This window comes from Zonotrichia leucophrys, chromosome 6 (assembly GCF_028769735.1).
Source record: "Zonotrichia leucophrys gambelii isolate GWCS_2022_RI chromosome 6, RI_Zleu_2.0, whole genome shotgun sequence".
In the NCBI taxonomy this organism is placed as follows: domain Eukaryota; kingdom Metazoa; phylum Chordata; class Aves; order Passeriformes; family Passerellidae; genus Zonotrichia; species Zonotrichia leucophrys.
Window position 1 is genome coordinate 702,647 of NC_088176.1, and position 25,342 is coordinate 727,988.

At 51.3% G+C, this 25,342-nt stretch overlaps 1 long non-coding RNA gene across 2 annotated transcripts; it reads left to right on the top strand.

Moving 5' to 3' along the window:
• Window positions 1-6,433: 6,433 nt before the first annotated feature.
• LOC135449662 (uncharacterized) lies at window positions 6,434-15,812 on the top strand. Of its 2 annotated transcripts, XR_010440812.1 has the most exons (4): window positions 6,434-6,502; window positions 13,822-13,950; window positions 14,274-14,369; window positions 14,752-15,812. It is a non-coding gene; the product is annotated as an uncharacterized LOC135449662 (long non-coding RNA). The 2 variants fall into 2 exon arrangements; XR_010440811.1 differs by having other exon boundaries at window positions 14,274-15,812.
• The last annotated feature ends 9,530 nt before the right edge of the window (window positions 15,813-25,342 follow it).

A 25,342-nucleotide genomic window follows, 5' to 3' on the forward strand; every position in this document is an offset into this window, starting at 1 on the left:
GTGGATGCAGGATTCCTTGTTTGGGGTGCAGAATTCCCCATGTAGGTGCAGGATTCCCTGTAGGATGCAGGATTCCTTGTTTGGGGTGCAGGATTCCCTGTGTAGGTGCAGAATTCCCCATGTAGGATGCAGAATTCCCTGTGTGGATGCAGGATGCTCTGTTTGGGGTGCAGGATTCCCTGTGTGGATGCAGGATGCTCTGTTTGGGGTGCAGAATTCCCTGTTTGGGGTGCAGGACTCACTGTGGGGTGCAGGATTCCCTATGTAGGGTGCAGGATTCCCTGTTTGGGGTGCAGGATTCCCTGTTTGGGGTGCAGGATTCCCTGTGGGGTGCAGGATTCCCTGTTTGGGGTGCAGGATTCCCTGTTTGGGGTGCAGGGTGCTCTGTCCAGCTGCCAGAGCTGCTCCCCACACCCTGGGAATGGGACCTGGCTCTGCTCCCAGCCAGGGGCACTGGGGACCCTCAGCCCTGTGGGTCCTGATCTGACCCAGCTGATGGAGCACTGGAGAATCTCTCGCAGGTCTGTTACCCATTTATTGCAGATTTATTGCAGATTTATTGCAGGTTTGCTGTCAGGGCAGCTCAGTGCAGTTCCCATCCCCAGCAGTTGGTGCTGCAGATGGTCCTTCAGCTCTGTTTGCATCTCAGAGGGTCCCATGAGGGTGAGGGCAGCTCCAGCCCCTCCTGTGCCTGGGTTGGGGTCCCAGAGCAGCTCCAGCCCCCCTGAGCCTGGGTTGGGGTCCCAGAGCAGCTCCAGCCCCTCCTGTGCCTGGGTTGGGGTCCCAGAGCAGCTCCAGCCCCCCTGTGCCTGGGTTGGGGTCCCAGAGCAGCTCCAGCCCCTCCTGTGCCTGGGTTGGGGTCCCAGAGCAGCTCCAGCCCTCCTGTGCCTGGGTTGGGGTCCCAGAGCAGCTCCAGCCCTCCTGTGCCTGGGTTGGGGTCCCAGAGCAGCTCCAGCCCCTCCTGTGCCTGGCTGTGCCCAGCCCTGGTCACTCTGGGCTGGGTCTGGCAGTGATGCACACACACTGCGAGGGCCTGGAAAGAAAATAAACAAACAAAAAATATCCCCCCCCTCCCTAAAAAAAACCACACCAAAAAACCAAATAAAAACAAAAAAACAAACAACCCCCCCCCCAAAAAACCAAAGCAAAGCAAACCAAATAAAAAATAAAACAAACAAAAAACCCAAAACAAAACAAACAAAAAACCCCAAAACCCCCAAAAAACAACAACCAAAAAAAACCCCAAAACACCCCAAAACCAAAACAAAAAAAAAAAACCCAAACCAAAACAAACAACCCCCCCAAAAACCCAAAAAACCTCCCAAAACCGAAAAAAACCCCCAAAAACCTCCAAAACCAAAGCAAAACAAAAAGATCTAAAACAAAAACAAAACAAAAAACCAAACCAAACAAACAAAAAACCAACCCAAACCACACAAACAAAAAACCCCAAAAAAACAACAACTAAAAACCCAAATGAAGCAACAACAAACAAACTCAAACAACACCAACAACAAAAAAACCCCACAAAAAAACCCAAAAAAACCCCAAACCAAGCAAACAAAACCACAAAAACCAATGATAATGATACACACACACTGTAACAGCCTGGCAAGAAAATAAACAAACAAAAACAAACCAATCCCAAGCAAAACACAAAACAAAATGAAACAACCCACAAACAAACAAACAAACAAACTCAACACCAACAAAAAACAAAAAGCCAAAACCAAAACAAAAAACAAACAAAACCCACAAAAGCCAAAACAAAAGCACCAACAAAAACAAACAAAACCCAGAAAACAAACAATTGCACAAAATCCCTAACCAGCCAACAAAGCACAGAGCCCCTCAGCTGCCCTGGCTCAGTGCCCCAAACCCCTCCAAAGGAGAACAGTGAAAAATGTCACAGTGAATTTTGAAACCTAAAGAAATGTTAAGTTTCAGCTGATTTTAAAAACCAGCCTTTGGAACTTTTCCTTTCTGCTCTTTGTGAGGGTGCTTTTGCCCTTTTATTTAGGGAAATTCTGCTGATTAGATGTTTTACTGCACAGTATGATAATTATGCAAATAAATGCATAGTACCTGTGTTCAGCTTAATATCAAATTCTGTTGTGTACATTCAATTTTTTGTTTTTCTTATTCTCAAACTAGACAAAACCCACAAATACTGTAGAAAGAAGATAACACTGAGCCCCCTTTCCAGCAACATGTGCTCAATCAGAATGTAAAAAATTGCATTTATTCTGCCATTTGTTAGCTGACAAAACCTCCTCTTTGCTGCTGTCCCAGGAGAGCAGACATTCCTTCAAGTAAGGTTTTATTCCCTGTGACTCCAGATCAATTTATTATAAGAGTCCTTAGAATAATGAGGAAAGACTCCCACATCCTCACAAAAAGACAACGCAGCAGTGAAAAAATAGCCACAGAAAATTGGTCAGAAGGGCAATTTCCAGCTAGGGGGCACATACATTAATCTCTGCTCTGAAAGTCAAGGGCTCTCGCTGCTGCTGCCTGATTGCTCAGCACTGCCTCAATGGCAATTTAGGCTTTTAAAGAGCCAAGGGGAAAGCAAAGAGTTCATGGGTGTCAGGGGTTTCAGGGCAGGGAGCAGCTGAGGCCAGCTCCTGCTGGATGTCCCCATGAGCACCGTAAGGACAGGGCTGTAAAAGGGACCAAACCCATTCACAGAGGGAAGGAAATCAGAGCTGGAGCTCTGCAGAGGCTCTGCCTCCTCCTCAGCCCTGTGGGAGCTGGGTGGGATCAGTGTTTGTTTGTTTGGAGCTCAGAGCCCTCGTTCACATCTCAGGATTGTCCCCTTTGGGCAGCCCACGAACAGGGAAGGGAAATGGTGCTTTGAGGAGAAGAATGAAATGTTCCTGTGTTCTGTTCTGAGAGCTTGGCCGGTGGGATCCAGCCCTGGGCCAGCCCAGGAGGGACCTGGAGCTGCTGGGGAATCCAGAGGAGGCACCAAATGCTCAGAGAGGATGGAGAAGCTCTGCTGGGACACCTGGGGGGCTCACCTGGACAGGGGAAGGTTGGGGTGACCGCAGAGTGGCCCCACAGCACCTGAAGGGCACAGGAGAGCTGGAGAGGGGCTGGGGACAGGGGATGGAGGGACAGGACACAGGGAATGGCTCCCACTGCCAGAGGGCAGGGCTGGATGGGACATTGGGAATTGGGAATTGTTCCCTGGCAGGGTGGGCAGCCCTGGCACAGGTGCCCAGAGCAGCTGTGGCTGCCCCTGGATCCCTGGCAGTGCCCAAGGCCAGGCTGGACACTGGGGCTGGAGCACCTGGGACAGTGGGAGGTGTCCCTGCCATGGCTGGGGTGGCACTGGGGGGATTTGGGGTCCTTTCCACCCAAACCATGCCATGGTTCTGTGATTCCATAACTGGAAAATGGTTTGATTTGCCCATAGGGGTTTCTTTCCAAAGCAGGAGCTCAGCACAGGGACAAAACTCTCCCCCATCCTTCTCTGTTTCTGGAATCATCTCCCAGCCCCCCCAGGTCTGTGCTGTACCCAGTCCCTGTGTGCTCCCAGTGCACACCCAGGCAGCACCAAGGCTGCTTATTCACATTTTAAGCTCATCCCTCTCATAAGCAAGGAACATTTGGACAAAGCCTCATTCCTAGAAATCATTTCCTGTGGGAGAGTGCTTGGTTAAAGCTGGGGGCTTCCCCAGCCCTGTGTGGTTATGGCTGATCTGGGCTCGTGTTGGCTTTCAAAGCTTTTGAGTCTAATCCTTGCAGTATTTACTCTGCATCTCATAAGACCATTTACCCAGGGGAGGGCTTAACCCTGCACACTTTGTGGAATACTTTGTGAGAGTAATTCTCCTCTCAGAGTTCCCTCAATAAGGCAGGCAGCCTTGCAGAAGGGCAGGATCACTGCAGGCAGCCCCAGGAAAGTGCCTGCACATGTTAAAGGGGAAGGGGAGAGCCCCAGGAGAGGCAGGAGAGCCTGGAACTCTGTAAAATCCACTGCACAGCATTGGAGCTGTGAGAGGGGAATGGTCCTGCCAGGTGTGAGAGCACCTGCTCATTTCCTGAGCACCTGCAGGTTGGGGACTGAGCCCCTTCCTGACCCCCCTGTGGGGAGGAACCTCTGCCAATGTCCCACCTGAGCCTCCAGTGCAGCTGGAAAGGGGAAGGAACTCTGCCAATGTCCCACCTGAGCCTCCAGGTGCTGCTGGGGGCACTGTGTGTGCTTGGGGATTTGCAGTGACCTGAGTCAGACATCCTTACCTGGGTCAGGATTAATGAATGGGAGCTCAGGACACGCTGTGAGCCCCTGCCCCTGTCAGAGGAGGGAGCAGGGCAGGGCAGATGTGTCACAGACATCTTCTGTGGAAAATCCTTTCCTTAGGATTGTTCCTCCTGAGAAGCTGGGAGGCCTCAGGAACAAAATGCAAACAATGGTTATCTGCTGCTGTGGGATGCAACAGGTGCATCTGGGATTGGTCTCATGGGGTTGTTTCTAATTCATGGCCAATCACAGTCAGCTGGCTTGGGCTCTCTGTCTAAGACACAAACCTTTGTTATCATTCTTTGCTATTCTATTCTTAGCCAGCCTTCTGATGAAATCCTTTTTTCTATTCTTTTAGTATAGTTTAAGTGTAATATATATCATAAAATAATAAATCAGCCTTGTGAAACATGGAGTCAGATCCTCGTCTCTCCCTCATCCTCAGACCCCTGTGAACACCAGCACAGGGATGGGGGCTCAGGGTGCAGGATGAGCTCTCCATGGAGCCAGCAGTGCTGACTGCTCTGCCTGGCCCTGCCCTACAAGCACACACATTTATTTTCCTGTTACTGCCTCTGCACAAGTCCCTTCCCTGCTCTCTCCTCCCTGGAGTGATGGATGGAGTGATCCAAGTCTGGGCAGAGCTCATCAGTGAGCAAAGGCACTGGTGAAAAGGATGAGGCTCAGCAGAGGGGAGCAATGAAAAACTCCTGTGAAACCCAGCAAAGGGGAAGAACTAATGAAACCCCAGGAGGAAAGGGCTGTGGCACTGTTCTTAGCAGGTGTCCCCTCAGGTGTGACCCCTCCATGCCCTGGGCAGTGTGTTTGCTCCCCAGCCATGACAGCAGTGAAATAAAGACTCTGTCCCAGCTGTGGTGGGTGTGCTCACCTCTGGGCTCAGCTCAGTGCTTTCCCTGAGCTGCTGTGCTCTTGGAGTGTTCCCAAGAGGAAAATCAAAGTTTATTCCTCCCTGGGAGCAGCTGCTGCACAGCCCAACAGCCTTTCCCCCCTGCCCGTTGGGCTGCACATGGAAATAACAATAACTTTTTATCTCAAGCATGATAAACCATTAAAAAAGTCTGGAGTGTAATAAAAGCTGCAGTCAGAGCTGGTCCCAGGTGGCCCCTCTGCCCACAGGTGAATTTGTAGCCTGGGCCTGAATCCTCCTTCTCCTTGAGCAGCCCCCTGAGAGGCATCAGCAGGGCTGAGGGTGGATGGAAGGGCCATTTCCCACACCTCTGCAATTATTGTACTTGACAAAATAGAGCAGGGAAAGTGTGCAGTGGCAAATAAAGGGAGATTGAGGTTAGTACTGAGGTGTGTGTGCCTGTGGGTAATTCCTGCTGCTTTCTGTGCAATAAATGGTGTCACACAGATTCCCCAGCCCTGCTCCTCCCTCTGGGGTGCCTGGGAGGGCTCAGTTCCCAACCAGGGCTTGTTCACAAAGGAGGGGGGAGAGGAGTCAATGAGGAGCTGTCAGTGTCTGACAGGAGCTGGCAGACCCCAAATCACAATTCCTTCCCTCCATACAAGGCTGCTGTGGGGTAGCCGAGTGGGTTTCACTGGTTTGATGTGTTTGTGCTGTAGGGGGGAGCAGAGCAGCTCACCTGCCTGCAGAGGGAACAGCTCCCACCTGCTGCAGAGAGTTCCAGGTTTGGGAGCTCAGAGCTGTGAGAAGGCAGGCACAGACACGGGGCAGGTCAGGAGGCACAGCTGGGGCATGTTCCTGAGATCCCCCCACATCTGCTCACAAATAACTGCTCGTTTCCCCCAGGGTTGGATTCTTTCTGGACTTTATCACTGGAGAAGAGCAGGGTTTGATTCTTTCTGGATTTTATCACTGGGAAAGAGCAGGGTTTGATTCTTTCTGGATTTTATCACTGGAGAAGAGCAGCGTTTGATTCTCTCTGGACTTTATCACTGTGGTGAGCTCATCCTGGCTCATCCTCTGACCCTGCTGGGTCCTGGCTCCCACCACGGCCTTGGTGTCACAAGGGCTGTGGGATGTAGGGGGACAGAATACAAGAAAATAAAGATGGTGCAGAAAGTAATCTCACCCCTAAGGAGCTGCAGCTGGGCCAATTATTAAGATTAGGAGCAGGCCTGACTTTTCCAGGCTACAGCTGTAAGCAATGAGACGAAGATGCCATAAAAGAGTGGGGTGGTGGTGAGAGGGGTGTTGGAGTCAGTTGGCTGCTATGAGAAAAAGAAAGAGTCAGTGCTCTGAGAGCTGCCCATGAGGAACACAATAAGGTATGGAAAATTTTCAATGAGACAATAGTGTGGAGCCCCTGTAATAATATGACAACAGTAGGACAAATGTGAGCTAATGGTATTCCTGTTCGCCTTTCTGGTATTACTATGCCCAAGTGGGAGGCCTGGGCAGCCCAGAGGTGTTTCCCATATCTGCCTCCTTTCCCAGCTTCAGATCAATCCACAAACTTCATGTATTACAAGTGAAGTTCCAGTGGTGACAGACATGTCACAACACCTCAGGATATCCAGCCTGTCTGATGGGATGATCCAGTGTTATTAAAAGACTCGCTTCACTTTATTAAAAGAGGAATGAATTATATCAGATCCCTTTGTCAAAGTGGTTAGGCTGTACTGAAGTATTTGGATCTTAATTTGATATTTCATTCTCTGCTTCAGACAGGAATATTACTAGTGGGACATTTTATGAGTAAAGATAAATTTGTAATAAACCACGGTGCCTATTTAAAACCTCATTATCCCCATCCTGTTCTTGCCCTGAAAAGCTGCACATGAGCTTTGGTGCCTGTGGGGAGAGGGGGAAAGGCTGGTTCTGTCTGCTCTGACACCCTGGCCATCCCAGCTGGGCCTGGGGTGAGGAAGGACCAGGACAGGGGTGCAGCCAGGTGGGTCAGGGGCTTTGCCAGGTAGTGGGGAAATAGTGACAGAGAAACAGCCTCCAATTGGGCCAGGGGAGGTTCCGGGGGAATACTGGGGAAATTCCTTCCTGGAAAGGGCTGTCCAGGCCTGGCACAGCTGCCTGGGGCAGGGCTGGAGTGCCCATCCCTGTGCTGGTGTTCACAGGGGTCCCAGGATGAGGGAGGAGATGAGCATCTGACTCCATGTTTCACAAGGCTGATTGATTATTTTATAATATATATTACATTAAAACTATACTAAAAGAATAGAAAAAAGGATTTCATCAGAAGGCTGGCTAAGAATAGAATAAGAAAGAATGATAACAAAAGTTTCTGTCTGGGACAGAGAGTCTGAGCCAGCTGACTGTGATTGGCCATTAATCAGAAACAACCCCATGAGACCAATCCCAGATGCACCTGTTGCATTCCCCAGCAGCAGATAACCATTGTTTGCATTTTGTTCCTGAGGCCTCCCAGCTTCTCAGGAGGAAAACTCCTAAGGAAAGGATTTTCCATAAAATATCCTGGCTACACATCCCTGGGGGATTCACAGCCCTGTGGATGTGGCACCTGGGGTCAGGGGCAGGGCTGGGGTGGTTGGACATGGTGGGCTCAGAGGGGCTTTTCCACCCTGAGCAGTTCTGGGACTTTGGGGTTCTGTGAAATGCACTTTGAAAACCACACAAGGCCTGAGGAGCCGGGGGGTTTGGGGTGGGGAATTTGGGGTTGGAGCCCCCCAAGAGGGTCAGGACCAGGCAGGATCAGAGGTGTGGGCACCCAGAGCAGGGTGTGCCGCCCGGCCTGGCCCAGCTCCATCCCCGCTCAGCCTGCAGGGCCCTGGCACAGCTCACACCCTGGGCACCTTCTGTTCATTTACACTTTGCTGCTTTTTGGCCGTTTCCCCCAGATTTAAATGAGCTTTGCTATCCCTGCTGCCGGTGCAGGGGATGATTCACGGCTGTCATGGGCACAGGACCCTGGCACAGCCCCTGCTCCTCCTCACACACCCCAGCACTGCCCCTGCCCAAACCCCCCAGGACACTTTGGGGTGAGCTGTGCAGCTTTAGGGTCGCTGTCAGGGGTGTTTTGGGCTGTCCCTGTGCCTGGCCAGGAGCTCCTTGCTGCAGCAGCTCAGCTCTCACAGCACAGCTCCCCTGACAACGTGTGAAATGAACCCAGGCAAACAGAGCAGAGCTGAGCCTTGTGAGGCTCCCTGGTGCTGTCACACGGTGAGGAGCAGGAACTTTCTGGCACCTTTTCTGAGCAGGCTGTTCCTGAAATGTGGAACACACTCAACACAGGGCTGTGGGGTGAGAACAGGCAGGAAACACCAGCACAGAAATCATCAGCAATTCACTGCATGTGCAGAGAGAGGCACCACCCTGCTGCCAGGCTCAGGTGAGGTGTTTTCTGCCCTGGATTTACAGAGGGTTTGGTTAGAGCCAGCAGTAATTGCTGACATTCTCTCTGGATTTAGCACACTTTTCTGTACAGGGCTCTGAGCAGGTGAGAAGTCAGAAATCTCTCAGTGGTCCCTCTGCTCCTGCTGCTGCTGTGCTGTCAATCACCCTGCCCTAATCTGGGTATTCCTCACCACGAGATCCCTTCAAGGCCTGTGAAATCCTCAGGCTAAGTGCCCTGCTGCAGGGGGGGAGGCACTGCAGAGGGATGGGCTCTGGGCAGCTGTGCCTGCAGCTGGGGGCACTGAGGGTGTGTTCAGCCCAGGGTCCAGCTGTGCCTGCAGCTGGGGGCACTGAGGGTGTGCTGGGGTCAGGATCCAGCTGTGCCTGCAGCTGGGGGCACTGAGGGTGTGCTCAGCCCAGGATCCAGCTGTGCCTGCAGCTGGGGGCACTGAGGGTGTGCTCAGCCCATGGCCCAGCTGTGCCTGCAGCTGGGAGCAGTCAGGGTGTGCTCAGCCCATGGCCCAGCTGTGCCTGCAGCTGGGGGCACTGAGGGTGTGTTGGGGTCAGGGCCCAGCTGTGCCTGCAGCTGGGAGCAGTCAGGGTGTGCTCAGCCCATGGCCCAGCTGTGCCTGCAGCTGGGAGCAGTCAGGGTGTGCTCAGCCCATGGCCCAGCTGTGCCTGCAGCTGGGAGCAGTCAGGGTGTGCTCAGCCCATGGCCCCAGCTCTGGGAGCGGTCAGGGTGTGCTCAGGGCTCCAGCTCGGGCTGCCTGTGCTGTGCTGCAGTGGGATGGGCTGGCAGAAGCAGCTGCAGTGGGTTTGGATCAGTGTGAGGGAGCAGAGACAGCTGGGTTTGGATCAGTGTGAGGTGTAAGGGAGCCTTTGGGAGCGCTCAGTGATGCTCTGGGAGAGGGAGATTGGGGCAGCTGGGTGAGAGGGGCAGGGATGGGGGTGGATGTGAAGGGTGTGGGTGTGATGTGGATGTAGATATAGATGTGGAGGACCTGGATTTGGATGATGTTGATGTAGATATAGATGCGGATGGTGTGGAGGATCTGGATATAAATGTGGATGATTTGGATGGGGATATGGATATAGACGATGTGATGTGGATATGGACTTGGATGATGTAGGTGGTGTGGGTGTGGATGATGTGGATGTGGCTATGGATGATGCAGATGATGTGGGTGTGGTGTGGGGTGGATGTGGAGGATCTGGATGTGGATGATTTGGATGATGTAGGTGATGTGGTGTGGGTGTGGATATGGATGATGTAGGTGATGTGGTGTGGGTGTGGATATGGATGATGTGGGTGATGTGGTGTGGACATGAATGATGTGGGTGTGGATATGGATGATGTGGGTGATGTGGTGTGGACATGGATGGTGTGGGTGTGGATGATGTGGATGTAGATATGGTTTTGGATGATGTGGATATGGACATGGATGATGTAGGTGTGGATGTTGATGCAGATGCTGTGGGCACAGACACATAGCCAGGCTTTGGAGGATTCTCTGTGTGGGGAGCCCTTTCCTGTGGCTGTTCCCAGAGCCTGGCTGGCTGCTGAGGGTGTTTCTGTGATATTTGCTCTGAGGAGCACTCTGGGCTCCTGCTCCCCCTGTTCCTGACTGAGCACCCCAGCCTGCAGAGCCTGACTGGTGATGGATGGGGATGTGGCAGCGTCTGCAGGGAGTGCATTCTGACAAGGTGAACTCTGCTGCTCTAAAACCTTCTTCCCATTCGGTGTTCAGCAGCTTTCATGTGTCACAGCCACACAGGATGTCTGAGAGCACCCCAGGGCTCTAACCCACTTACAGAGAAGCTCTGTGGCCAGCCCAGCTCTGGGAACAGAGGGGGGTTGTTCTCTACCAGGTATAAATCTGAAGGTGGGGATTCCACTTCTTTCCCAGACAAAAAAGTGGTTTGAAAACTTGGCTTCTGGAGGTAGAAAAATGCCAGAGTAAATAGATTTTTTTTTTTTGTAATTTCTTTGCATTTAGAACAGAGACCCTGTGCTTTCTGTGTAATCTTATTTTATGCTGATTTATCTGCTTTATGTTGAATGTGTATTTTGATGGAATTATTTTGTTGGGAAAATTATACGAAATAACATCTCTGTCTGGTGCAGAGCAGCTGCTATGGCTCCTGCAGGGCAGGGTGAGCTCTCCCTGCTGCCACTTGCCCACTCCTTGGCCCAGGGAGCTGCTTCCCAGTTTATCCTCTCAGAGTTTGTGCTTTCCTTCCTCTTTCACAGCTTTGGTGCTGCTTCCTGCGCTGAGTTACACTCCCTGCCTCTTGCAAAATGTGCTGCAGATCTGCTGTGCCAGAATTAGACTGCTAAAATTTGGAGTTTGGGGTGTCACTGAGTGTGGCACAACACTGGAGCTCCCTGTCAGCTGCTCGAGCAGCAGCTTCTGCTGGGGGCCAGGGAATCACCAGGGGATGGTTTGGGTGGGAGGGACCCCAAACCCACCCAGTGCCACCCCAGCCATGGCAGGGACACCTCCCACTGTCCCAGGTGCTCCAGCCCCAGTGTCCAGCCTGGCCTTGGGCACTGCCAGGGATCCAGGGGCAGCCACAGCTGCTCTGGGCACCTGTGCCAGGGCTGCCCACCCTGCCAGGGAACAATTCCCAATTCCCAATATCTCAATCTCCGGTTAAATTTCCCCTCGCTCCCTTTGTGCCCATTGCTCCTTGTGCCATCGGTTCCTGCTGAAAATCCCTGTGAATCCCCAGACTCTGCGAGGGCTCCCCACACCCTTCTCCTCTCCAGGTGAGCACCCCCAGCTCTCCCAGCCCATTTTTGGGTGGATTAGCTCCTTTTTGCCTTCCTGGCCCCCCCTGCTGTCACTGGTGTAGGAGCTGCTCAGGCTGGTGCTGTCCAGCTCGGAATTCCCCAGCTCCCTCTCTGAGCACTTAGGGCCAGTTTGCCCCACTCAGGGACTGCAGAGCTGCATTATTTCAATAATTAAAACCAGAACAATCTGATAAAATAGTTGGCATTTTTGCCTTCTGCTTAGAGACAAAACTTTTATTGCAGCAAATGGAACTAAAATCAATATACATGGAAATGACTCGCATTTGGGGACCCTGGGTATTGTTGATTTAATACTATTTATTTAACAGCTTGGCAAATGTGTGGTTTGTCTGTCTCGATAGATTTTGAAGAAAATGATAATGTTTTATAGTAAACAGTATAAAAATTCAAGCAAAGGCATCTTAATCAACTCCTATAAAAATTAAATGAGAGATTGAACATGTCACAAGCTCAAGTCTGTTTTGTCATGCTGCTCATATTAATGCTGCAGCTCCTTTTGTGTTGGCTCCATCAATATTCATGAGGGCTTGAGTGCAGAAGTGTGCCTTTCTTCTTGGGCTTCCCTCCTGCCTTGTCTCCAGCCAAAATGCAAACCTCTCCAGCCCTTAGAAACAGCAGATTGTCTTCAGCAGCCTGTTGGACGTAAGCAGAAGTGACATCTGTGGCATCCTGAATGTCAGCCTTATCCTGGATCCCAACACACAGCTTCAGCTGGAGCTGGTGATAAAACCCTGACATTCCTGCAGCTTGGGGCAAACCTGGAGGAACCAACCCAGCAGCCCAGCCTGGCCCCTGCACTGGGCTGGGACATTTTGGGTCTGCTGGGTTAAGGGGATAAATGACTCTTCATGTCCAGTGCTTTTCCAGCTGGGAGCCCTTGTGATGAAGTCCCTGAGTGGTGGAAAGGGTCCTGATGGCCTTTGCTGCTCTGAAAATCATTTTTTAAAGGATTGCCAGGAAGGAGGGTTTAATTCCTCTTTTTGACTGAGGAGGCAGTTTGGTAGCTCCTGTCTTCCCATGGTGGGGATGACTGCTCTCCCCTTCTCACTGAACATCAAACAAGCCTGAATAATATCTACTTTGATGTATTTATTTCATAAAAGCCAAAAAGGTGTGCTGGGAGATCAAGAACCTGTCTTTGGAGAAATCCCTATCAAGGAGTTTGGAGATGAAGGTCTCTCTTGCTCCATGGCAGTGCTAACGCAGTGAATGACAAACCATGAAGGAATAAATTTGCATTCATATTTATTGAAGGCAATCCTGAAATATCCCCGAGCAAGAGAGACTTGTGTTTTGAAAGAGAAAGTAAGGTGACATTGGTAATCAAAGCAGTGGCTGTGGGATGGGGAGTGTCACTGCTGGGGCAAACCCAGGAACTTCAGAGCAGCTTCTGCCCAAAGCAGTGCCAGGAGAAAGGGGAATAGCTTTAACTGGAGGAGAGATGATTTGGGTTGGATTTTGGGAAGAAACCCATCCCTGGCAGGGTGGGCAGCCCTGGCACAGGTGCCCAGAGCAGCTGTGGCTGCCCCTGGATCCCTGGCAGTGCCCAAGGCCAGGTTGGACACTGGGGCTGGGAGCACCTGGGACAGTGGGAGGTGTCCCTGCCATGGCTGGGGTGGCACTGGGGGGATTTGGGGTCGCTACAACCCTGTCAGTGGTTCCATGTAAGGTGCTGGAACAGGGACAGGCAGGGCCAGCCCTGCCCCATGGGGATGGGCTCTGACCCCGCTGCTGTCCTGTGAGAGGTGGGAGGGTTGTCTCAGCTGGGGAGACCCCTCCTCACTGCTCATTCCCTGTGCTATCCATCACAGAGGGCTTTTCCCAGGCAGCTGAGCCCATGGTGCCGCTCAGCCTGGCCTGGGGGTGCAGAGGGGCTGAGCCAGGCTGGGGCATTGCTGGGCTGGTGATGAGCAGAGACTCAGGGCCGTGTCCCCTGGTGTGCAGCTGCCCCTCTGTGCTGGGGCCATGTCTGGGGAGGACTCAGGTGTTCCCACCCTGCACAGGCTCCTGGCAGTGCTGCCTGAGGGACAGCTGAGCTGTGTCCCAGCAGCCCTGGCACAGAGGCTGCAGCCCTGCGAGGGCACTGTGCGCTGAGCCCTGCTGGGTGATGCTTTAATCAGCCATCACCACACAGTGCCACATCCAGGGCCATCCGTCCCCTCTGGTCCCCGTGCAGGACGGGCTGTGACTCCCAGCTCGGGTTTAACCTCCCCAGCTCACCCCGGGCTGATCTCCTGCCCGTGTCTCTGTATTGCCCAGCCCCAACTCTCCCGTGCCAGGGAGGGACTGGGGCTGCAGGGATCGTGCACGAGGCTGGGGATGAGTGGGAACCTCTCAGGTGGTGGCAGTATAAGACATTGAATGGAACAGCTTCTCCTGCTGCGCTCCCTGGCCCTTTCCTGGCCAAGCAGGGCATTCCTGCAGCTCCTCAGTCCCTAAAACTGAGCTGTGATGTCTGTGCAGGTGACATGGCTGTGACTCTGAGTTCAGTTCTTGCACTCTGGAAAACACAGAACTGAGAATTCCTGCCTCTCTGTGCTGGCAGTGGGTCAGGACCTAAGGCAGGCTCAGCTGCAGTTCCTGAGTGGCCAGGTGAGCAGTTCCTGAAGTGCTCAGGTGTGATTTTCATCAGAGGTCACAGATTTCCATCCCTCCTGCAAAGCCTGGGTTCCCTGGGAGTGTGGTGAGAACAGGGGCTGAGTCCCAACGGGCAAGGACAAGGTCATTAACAGGATTTAATGTGCTTAACCTGCAGGATCAGTGCCCTGTGCCCCTGAATGCAATCAGGATCCTTGTTCCAGCTCCATTCCTGTGCTACTTCCATCCAGCATGCTTGCTTTCCTTAAGCTCCCCTCATATCTCCATTTTTAATTTGCCAATTACGAAGCATTTTGCTCTTTGTTGCTGTCCATCAGACAGGTCAGAAACACTCTCAGGATGGAGAGATAGCAGCCTTGCCTTCCCCCAGTATCCTGGCAGCCCTTGCACCACAGAGGAGCAGATCAGAGCAGGTGAGGAGCCAGGTGAGCAGAGGGCAGTGCCCATGGGTGCCTGGCAGGAGCTGTGGGCAGGTGCCCGTGCTCCCCGTGCCCTTCAGGGCTCCTTCCCAGCACAGCCCAGGGCCTGCCTGCTGCAGCAGTGATCCTGTCTGCCTTTCAGCTTTGCTCAGCCACCCAAAGGTCAATAAACTGCTCATTTATTGGAGCGCTAACGCTTCACTGGGCCGACAAATCTCCATCTCCGCAGCAGCGGGGCGGGCTGGGGCTGTGGTCCCAGGTGCAGCCTGGATTTGTAGCCCTGCAAGTACAACTGCTACAAGTTAATAACCTCTTAAGGGCACTTTGACCTTTTCCCCCTTTATTTCCTCATTTTCCCAAATTGGTTTGATTCCAGCTCCTGTTTCAACCAAACTCTGCAGCCTTCCGGTGTCAGTGGAGTGGAGCCACAGCCACTTCTTCCAAAATTCATCTTTTTTTGGTTGTGCTGGGAGCAAAACTCAACCAGCTGCAGCTCAACCATTGTAGCTGGACAGCCCAGAAGGATGGAGGAAGGGATGGTTATTTATTTTACCTACAAATGCATCTGACTTATGTTAGAATCCTCAAGGTGATGCCCCTGGCTTTGCTTGATGTCATTAGGGGGAAAACCCCACAAAACCACAGCTGTGGTGTGAAAACAATGGGAGAGCCCCTGGAAGGCCTGCAGCCCGAGGGTGTGGGGATGGGTGCTGAGCCCAGAGAGCATCCAGGGCTGGTTTGGCTGCAGGGCCCAGCCAGGCCTGGGTAAAGCTGAGTTTATCCCATGTGCCTGCAGCTCTCAGGATCCCAGCCAGGCCTGGTTAAAGCCGAGTTTATCCCAAGTGCCTGCAGCTCTCAGGATCCCAGCCAGGCCTGGTTAAAGCTGAGTTTATCCCGTGTGCCTGCAGCTCTGCAGGGCCCAGCCAGGCCTGGTTAAAGCTGAGTTTATCCCGTGTGCCTGCAGCTCTCAGGATCCCAGCCAGGCCTGGTTAAAGCCGAGTTTATCCCGTGTACCTGCAGCTCTCAGGATCCCAGCCAGGCCTGGTTAAAGCCGAGTTTATCCCGTGTACCTGCAGCTCTGCAGGGCCCAGCCAGGCCTGGTTAAAGCCGAGTTTATCCCCAGTGCCTGCAGCTCTGCAGGGCCCAGCCAGGCCTGGTTAAAGCCGAGTTTATCCCATGTTTCTGCAGCTCTGCAGGGCCCAGCCAGGCCTGGTTAAAGCCGAGTTTATCCCACATTTCTGCAGCTCTCAGGATCCCAGGCTGGCAGCTGGGCCCCCCTGGCTCTGAGCAGTTGCTGGAGCACCCAGAGCTGCTGTTTCCAAACAAGCCCCTCTCACACAGATGGCCAGAGCTGCTTCATTTAGAGCGCAGCTCATCTTCCCACCGGCCTGCTGGAGTTTAAATGCCACTGAACATATTGACAATTGCACAGGCATTAAAAATAAAAGATGTCTTTAAACTCGCAGCAAAAATAACTCGCGGAGAAATATTACTAAAGAGCGTTGGTTCATCAGAGGGGATCTGGGAGGGGAATTTCAGTTTGCATGGTGAAAAATGAGAGGCAGGAGTGGCCAGGAGTGCTGTGGCGGCTGTGGAGGGAGCTGCTATCTGTGGGCAGCCATGGGAGATTAAATGGAGCCCAGCCTGGGACGCTCATGTGGCTTTTCCAAAATGGATTTCTGCCCAGCTGGTGCCTGGATTTGCAGGGTCATGTGGAAACCTGATGCTCCCACCTTCATACTGGCTAACAGGATTAATTCAGGGAAAAGGGAGAGTGTTTGAGTTAAGGTGCTTCATTTGTGGGTTAAAAGTGCCCAAACACCAAAGCACCGAGAGGTAACAGGATTGGGTTACACAAAAAATGTCTCTTTAAAGGTTTAACTTGGAACACTCCAAGCAAACTCTGAGGGATCAGAGAGTGTGTGGAAAACAAATCTAATTTAAAACAGCAAAGACAAGCCAATAAAACTGATCCTATCAAACAGTTTCAATAGTGGGATAAAATGCAGAGCTGCTTTTAACCAATGCAGCTCTGAACACAGGAAAAAAGCATCTTGATCCAGTGTACAACCAGCACTGGATCAGAGGCTGAAGTGGTGAAATTCCAGAAGTGATCTCTGAGGAATTGCACAGATATTCTCTGAAGGGAGGGCAGAGCTCTGTGTGTGGAGCCCAGCCTGGGTTGGGATGGGAAAGGGACACCAAATCCCCCCCAGTGCCACCCCAGCCATGGCAGCGACACCTCCCACTGTCCCAGGTGCTCCAGCCCCAATGTCCAGCCTGGCCTTGGGCACTGCCAGGGATCCAGGGGCAGCCACAGCTGCTCAGGGCTGCCCACCCTGCCAGGGAACAATTCCTCATTCCTAATATCCCATCCTACCCTCTCAGGGAACAATTCCCAATTCCCAATATCCCATCCAGCCCTGCCAGGGAGCAATTCCTCCCTGGCTGTTTCTGCTCCTGATGTTTAAATCTGCATCCTGAGACAACGCCCAGCAGTGCTGTGATAGCAATTGCCCTTTCCACAGAAACAACTTGTAAAAAGCCTGACTTTGTGCCTTCATGGCTGGCATTAAATTGCTGAATGGAGGGGATGTTTCTGTGGTTAAAGGAAAGTGAACCATCCCTATTTGCCTTTGCAAGGTGACACTTGCAGCCAGCACAACAATTTCCTCCCTCCGCCACGCTGCCATTTCAAAATTTGCCCTTTTCAAAAATCCATCTAAAATCTCATCTTCTCCCGGGTTTACCCAAAGTGCTAATTCTAACCCTGCTCTCGCCATGCTGTATTTGTTTGACTTGTGTGAACTACTATCTTCTCAGGCTTTCTTATTGCTGTGTTGTGTGCTTTGTACCGCTGCACAATCCAACCTTAAACATTGATAAAAGTCCTTAAAAACCCAGAAAGTCAAACCAAAGAATAAGCCATGAACTGATTAATCTGTTACACCTCTTAAAAACCTCCGGGAGGGGGTGAGCAAAGCAGCGCAGGGACAGTGGGATTGAGAGGTGTGGTTTTTTGAAGAAAACAATTTATTTAACAAACAGAGTTAATTAGGCAGGGCAAGGCTGAGCCCCTGCAGTGGCTCCCTGGCTGGCAGGAGTGGAGCAGGAGCTGGGGCTGCAGGGCTCTGTGGCTGAGGTGGGCAGGCTCAGGTGAGCCAGGCTGGGGTACCTGTGCCACAGGGAGGGGCTGGACCTGCTGCTTCTGCAGCTTCCCAGAGCAGGGATTGAGGATGCAGGTGGAGAACAGAGGAGGGTGTCAGAACTCAGTGCATCCCTCTGGGTGCCCAGAGTTGCCAAGGACCCACTGGGGGCTCAGAGACCCTGGCACACAGCCCAGAGCACCTGGGGGTTTGATTGTGACCCCTGGAGCAAGTTATCAGCTTTGTATGGGGACCTGAAAGTCACACAGGTTTGAATGGTGTAATAATAAAATGATCACAGGGTGAAAATGTAGATTTTGGGATTTTTGGAATGGGGGTTATGGGGATAAGATGGAGGAACTTGGGCATGTCCAGCCTTTCTTCTTCTCCTTCTTGCTCTCCATTTTCTGCAGTGATGTTGGCACTTAGGGATTGGTTTAGAGTAGAAGTGCACTGTCTAACACAGGTGATGGGTATTGGGAATGAAGTGTAAATATGTTATACATAGTTTGTAGTATAAAAGGACAACACAGAGTGCCTGTGACTGCCCTGCTGAGCAGATCTGGGCTGGGCAGAAAGAAAATTTTATAGATAAGAATTGATAAACAACCTCAAGAGTGAAAAGTGAAGAGCCCAGACTCGTTCTTCAGTTGTGCAGGCTGAAACAGAGACACCCTGCATATCTGGGGCAGCAATTAACAACCCAAACCCGAGAGAGGGGAAGGAGTGCAGGCTGTGAGCAGGGTAAAAAGGTGATCACAGAGGAGAAACAAGTGAGGCAGCAGGGCTGGGAGGAGATGGAGGTGCTGAACAGGGTGGGGAGAAGGGCAAAGCAGCTCAGGCTGGGGAAAGGCTGTTGTAGCAGGGCACAGGGCTCTGGGCTGGAGGCTGAGCTCCTGCACAGCCAGGGCTGGGCTGCTCCGGCCAGGGCTCTGCTGGCCAGGAATGCTCCCTGCCTGCTGGAGCGAGATAAGCCCTTATCTGACTGGGGGGAAAGAGACAGGACTGTGCAAAAATTGGTAATTATATAAAGCTCAGCTCATAATAGGCCATCATAAGGAAGTCTGGGTGATAAATTGAAAGATAAGTGCTCATGAAAATGAAGTTAAATTCCTCTCTGAGCAACCTGGGCTAGTGGGAGGTGTTGGGATGAGATGGGGCTTAAGGGCCCTTCCAACCCAGACCAGTCTGGGATCCTGGGAATTTCCCAAGATTCTGTGACTGAATTCCTTCCCAATATCCCGTCCAGCCCTGCCCTCTGGCAGTTTAAATTCTCAATTCCCCTTTTTAAAGAAGATCTGGCTTCTTGCAGAGCTTAATTCTGCCAAAGCACTGCTGGTGGTTAACCCAAAGGTTTTCTCCTGCAGCCCTCACCTGATGCTGCCTCAGCCCTGCCCCAGCCTGTGCACACAAATGTCATTTTCCCCCCTAAATGAGCTCTCCTTCATGAAGATGGGAATTTAAAACACCACCTTATGCTGACACTTGGATTTTTCAGCCATTGAGGGGTTGGATGAGCAGGTGGGATGTCCATGGCCGAGGCTGCATCCAGTGTCATTTTGGTTTAGGGAGAAACTGAGTCACCCCCAGAGCTGGAACAATACTTTGAATTCTGTGAGTGTTCCCTTGGCACCTTGCTCAAAGCTCTTGTTCAAAACCAGAGAACTCACACTGGAAAGGTTTTCAGTAATATTAATTTTCCTTTTGCACACAATACAACTCCCTCTAAAACAAAGGTTTTTTTCAAACAGTGTACATCATATTTTGTTTCAAAAAACCACTTTGCAGTGTACATGATGTTTGGATTTGCTACAGAAATGAATTTCAGTACACTTGTGTTTGAGGTATTGATTGGAAGACGGATACCTGACAAATCCAATACAAATGTGATGTTTTAGAGCTGCAGGTGCCACCTGGAGCAGGTTGGGATGTTCTTTGTGGCAGGCACAGTGTGTGCTGCATGATCCCCTCCTCACTGCAGGGCCCAGCTGACCTGTGCTGCCCTCCTGACAGAAGGGGGAATTCAGAATTCACTTCTGTGCTGGTGTTCACAGGGGTCTGAGGATGAGGGAAGAGATGAGGATTTGACTCCACATTTCAGAAGGCTGGTTTATTATTTTATGATATATATTATATTAAAACTATACTAAAAGAATAGAAGAAAAGGTTTCATCTCAGAAGGCTGGCTAAGCTAAGATTAGAAAGGAATGAATAACAAAGGTTTGTGTCTGTGACAGAGTCTGAGCCAGCTGACTGTGATTGGCCATTAATTAGAAACAACCACACGAGCCCAATCCCAGATGCACCTGTTGCATCCCACAGCAGCAGATAACCATTGTTTACATTTTGTTCCTGAGGCTTCTCAGATTCTCAGGAGGAAAAATCCTAAGGAAAGGATTTTTCATAAAATGTGTCTGCAACACACTGCCTCCAGCCTGGGACAGAATTCACTGCCTTCAGCAGTTTGTACGTTCATCCCAAGTGTGTTTGGAATTCAGGTGCGAGGAGGTGAACAGGTGAAATTTAGCTGCTGGATGATCTGGTTTTGCTCATGCTCTCCCTGGCTGAGCAGGTGCTGACCCAGGCTGTGTTCTCCTGGCTGGGATGGGCTCAGTCCGTCCCTCCACCCCAGGGGTGTCTGTCCTTGGTCCCGAGGCTGGGAAGGCACAGCTGGTGCCCCTGGGGCTCTGCCACCCCTGGCACCTGGGTCACAGCCCAGGCTGAGAGCCCCAGCGCTGAGCTGGCAGCTCAGGGGGCACAGGGAGCTGATGCAGGCATTCTGCAGCACTCCTCACTCTTCACCTGTTCAGAATATCCAAGAGCTGCAGAGACAGAGCCTCTCTGTACATAGAGCCGTCTGTAAATAAACCCATCTGCAAATAAACCCATGTGCAAATAAACCCATCTGTACACAGACCCATCTGTAAATAGAGCCAGGGCTGCACGGGGTGATCTCCAGAGGTCCCTTTCCCCTGGCACTGCTGTGGCTCTGATCTGCCTCCCTGCGCCTCCTGCACCTGTCCTACAGGGTGACTCTGGTGTGCTTTGGGAAGCCTGGAAATCACAGAGCTGCAGAAGCCATCTGGGAACATCCAGTGCAACCCCTCCCAGCCCTGCCAGAGCCAGCACTGCCCCTGTCCCCAGTGCCACATCCACAGGGCTTTGAAACCCCTCCAGGGATGGGCACTCCAACCCTCCCTGGGCAGCTATGCCAGAGCTGGGCAGCCCTTTTGGATAGAAAATTTCCCCAAAATCGACCCTGATTCCCCCAGCCTGGGGCCATTCCCTCTCCTCCTGTCCCTGTCCCCAGCCTGTCCCCTCGGCTGTCCCCTCCTGGCAGGGACTTGTGCAGAGCCACAAGGGCCCCCTGAGCCTCCTTTGCTCCACCTGTGCTGAGGCTCAGGGCCCAGGACTTCAACACCGTAATTAAAATAAAAGGTATGCTAGCATAACCTCTCTTGTGGGCAATTAAACAGTTACAACAACCATTTTACACCTGTGTTAGCACAGGGATGTTTTTGAGCCATAAGTGCCAGGTGATCTGCAAGGCATTCCAGTTCAGAGCTGCTTTGGTAGCAACACACAGAAATAAAAGAATAAAAACTTCTGCTTAGAATGGCTTTTTCCTTTTATTAATCTTGGATCTGTTCCTTAGATCATTTGTTCTCCTCACTAGCTTTGATTACAAAGGTTACTTGGTGCATTGCTCAGTAACGTGCAGGTGGGTGGCGCTTGGAGGGGGTGAGTTAGACACAGGATTATTCCTTTCTCTGCTGAGTTTAGGGAGTTGTGCTGGGGTGTTTTTTTTTAATTGTTGCTGTGTGTTTGGGGTTTTGTTCTGTGTTTCTGTCTCTGGTTTGCTGTGCAGTGCCTGTTGCTGTAATTGCAGCCCCTGGCTGTGCCCTCAGGGTCCCTCCCCAGTGCAGATCCATTTGCAAACACGGATTTCCATGTCAGTGCTCCAGCCCTGCCAGCCCCACGCTGCTGGGGACTGATTTGGGCTGTCATTACTCAGAGCAGAAGGGGTGGGACTGGGAAATGCAGATTGGTTCTGTGTGTGATTTCTGGAGCTGAATTGGCAGGTGCTTTCATGAAGACACTCTCAGGAAATGACTCAAATACAAAGATAAACAGTACTTAGGGAATGCCTAATTAATAACTACAATCATAATATTTTGGTCTAAATATTAAAGGAAGCCTCCTGAAAGGAGTGCAGAGGCTGTTATTTAGGCTGGCTAGGCTGGGGGAAAGCTGGATTTGTCAGGCTGGGAAGTTTCTGCGAGGGTTTGTTGTACTTAGGAGGTGTCTGAGCACAAAGCAGTGTCTCTGTGCCACAGCAGTGACGGTTTGCAGCCCAAAGGGGAAACGTGGGCAGTGCCAGGAGGGCAAAGGGGCAGCAGCACCCTGGGGTGCTGGGATGTGGCTTCCCACTGATTTCTGACCCCTGCTCTCCAAAGCCACGGCTCACCCAGGCTTCGTTTCCTTTCATTGCCTGTCCAGCTGTCACTGCAGGGGTAAATGTGAAGTGAGGGTGGCCCACACATCCTCTGCTGGCAGTGAGGGTGCTCCACACATCCAGCCCTGGCTCCTGCTGCTGCCTGACCCAGCCACTCTGGCCCTGCTGGAACGGGGGCTGGATGCTGCTCATCTCTCCCTCAGTTCCCATTTCCAGCTTTAATCTGTTATTAGGAATAGACTGGTTGCTGTGTGTTTGTTTGTTTGGTGCCCAGAAATCCAGAGTTCCCATCCTGACAATCATTTCCAAAATGCTCCTGGTGCTTCTGTGGAACAAATCCTGTTAGTGCTGCTCACAGCAGCAATATCCCTGCTCAGGCCTGGCTGGAGACAGGAGCAGTTCCCTCCAAGCAATAACACAGGCTGGGTTTGCTTTCTCAGAGCAGCCTCCTCTGTGAGTCTCTGCTCTGAACAGCTGCAGGTGAAGCATTGTTGGCTCCCCTCTCCCCGAGCTGTGCTGGAGAGCATTTCAGTCTTGGTAGGGCTGGAAGAACAGGGTCTGAATGTTGGGCTGGCTTTCAAACTCACCTGGCATCGCCAAAATAACGGGTGGTGCCACTTCAGAGACTCTTTCTAGCACCCTTTTCTGGTAATTCCAGCTGTTCATCCCCAGCCCCTCACTGGTGGGCTCCTGCCTCCCTCCAGGACACACCTGGAAGTTCCCCAGGCCCCACAGCAAGAGGGACCCAGCTCCAAGGATGCAAGGTTGGTTCATTAACAGCTTAACCTTTAATTGCAGGGTGGGGTCATTAACGGCTCAGGATGCTCTCCTCAGTCCTCTGGAACTGGGATGCAAAGTGTTTTTCAGGGACATTGTCAGAAATTGCCATGGGCTTCAGATGGAGGAGATAATTCTATTAGGATAATATATTTATTTCCTTGTTAATCACAGGCAATTTGCCATGGTTTTAATAACTATGACTTGTCATTTCAGACCCAGGGAAGTAATGTAGAGGAACAGATAAGAACTTTATCTACTAATTCAATATATCCCATGCCTATTATCTCCTTTGTGGCGAGACTTGTGTAATGTGAAGTGTTACAGTGGGAACAGAAGATTCTATGAAGCCATTAGAATTAATTTCCATAAACAGCTTTGTACTGAGCTTTTTTGGGGAAAAAAATCCTGGAGGAACAGGAACAAAATATTTTCTGATCCAGGTTTCAGCCAACATTTCTGAGTGGTCCCATAATAACAACAGGAACAACAACAAACAACAACAATAATATAAAATATCCCACTTCCACTTGTGGCTTCTGTGAAGAGCTTTGTGTGCACTGACAGGGGACACAGAGCTGTCCCTCACTCTGCTGATCTCACAGGCAGTTTGACCCAAACACTCAGGGAGAGACAAAGGAACAGAGAGAGAAAGAAGAGTTGTCTAAAAGCAGTAAAGTATGGATGCAATGGGACTTCTTCATTTAGTACTAGAGCTACCTATCAGCCTGAGCCTTGGTTTCAATGCCTTCAATATCTCCAGCAGCTTGGAGACACCAGAAGTTCAAACATTTATAGCTTCCTGTGGATGTTATTTCCATTTTAGCAGATTCTAGGTACGCTCATTGATTTGGGGTTAATTCAGATGCTTTGTGTGTGAAGGGCATTCACCATCCAAGGCTACCAAATATTTCATAAAGGCTCAAATGAAACTTTGACCTTTTCTGCGCAAGCCCAATAGGGAAGGAATGTGCAAAGCCAATTTCCACCAGTGTTAAAACAGAAATTTCTTCCTGAGCTGTCTGCAGTGACCATGTGGGACATCTCTGCTGCGAAAAATCCTCAGTGAGGGGGAGGAGGAGACCTTGGCCAGATCAGGGGTCCAGGGCAGCCACAGCTGTGCCAGGGCTGCCCACCCTGCCAGGGAACAATTCCCAATATCCCATCCAGCCCTGCCCTCTGCAATGGGAGCCATTCCCTGGGTCCTGTCCCTCCATCCCATGAGAGGGCTGCCCCAGAGCAGAGGCTGGGCAGAGCTCCAGAATACAGCAGGGATTGATTCACAGGATCTCCTGCATGGATCCACCTTGGGCAGCACCAGAGCCCAGCCAGGGCTGCAGCCAAGATGAACCAAAATGGCCCCAAAAAGCACGAGGGGCACGGGCTCTGTCCCTGGGATCAGTTCTGCTCCATTTGCACCTTGCAGTTCATTGTCCCATCCCAGCTTTAGCCCAGGCAGTCCCTGCTTGTTTTTCTCTCTCCAGCCCACGGGGTTTGTGCTCCTGGGCTGAGATTTGGATCATTTGTCCTCGGTGCCCAGCTGGAGCAGGAATTGTTTTGTCTCCCTGCTCTGTGCACAGAGCTCAGCATTCCTGATGTGAGCCCAGCCCCACACACTAAAGCAGCACAGAATGGGAAAATGGAAACCCTAAACCTGAGGCATCAGCTCCATCCCTGGTCCCCAGTCACACTGAGGGCACCCCAAATCCTCTCCTGCCCAGGTGAGCAATGCCAGCTGTGCCAGCCTTTCTCCAGCAGAGCTGCCCCATCCCTGCCCGTCCTGGAGCCTCCTCTGGGCTCTCTCTGGGGTCGAGGATGGAGGAGAAGGGAGCAGGAAGGGTTTGCTCCCTGTGACACCAGTGGGTCAGGATCAGCCCCTTCTCCAGCAGGCACGGTTTGGAGCTGGGGGGAAGCAATGCCTTCCAGAAATGGATTAAACATGGGAAACAAAGGGGCAAACTTAATTGAAAAGGAATGTGACAAATGAGCTTTTTAATGAGTTAGAAAGGCTTTCTCACTTGCTATGTGAACAGAAATAGAAGGAAAAAAAAGCATAATTTGCATTTTTCCAATCAGGAGCGATAAAGCAGAATGCTGCAAATACCTGAGGACAAACAGTGTCAGTTTTGGATTAGTGGGTGATGATACAATTGTTATTAAAAGTGTGCTCTGTGGGGCTGCTTGGCGGATTTTTAGCACAATATTCCTGCAGGTACTTTTATGCATATTGAACAGCAAAGAAAACACGGATTTTTATTTTTTTTTTGCCTTTTTTTATCTTGTTCATAAAACCTCATTTTGCCCAGTGGTGTTCAGTGGCTGTTCCTGTGAGCAGCAAATATAATTATTTTGACTGCTATCACTGAAAAGCCACTAACAGGCTCGATTTGCATATGACACGGCACCCACTAGAAGTAATTTTGCATGTACTTATCAGACAATTAGGTGATTCCTGGGCTAAGCCAGGCCAATGTGAGCAGAATAAACTTTTAAGTAATATTAAGACTGTGAGCACCGTGCTGGTTATTCCCTCAGCGGCCTCTCAGCTTCGGTTGTGTGCCAGTCTGAGGCTGTAATAATTCCTGAAG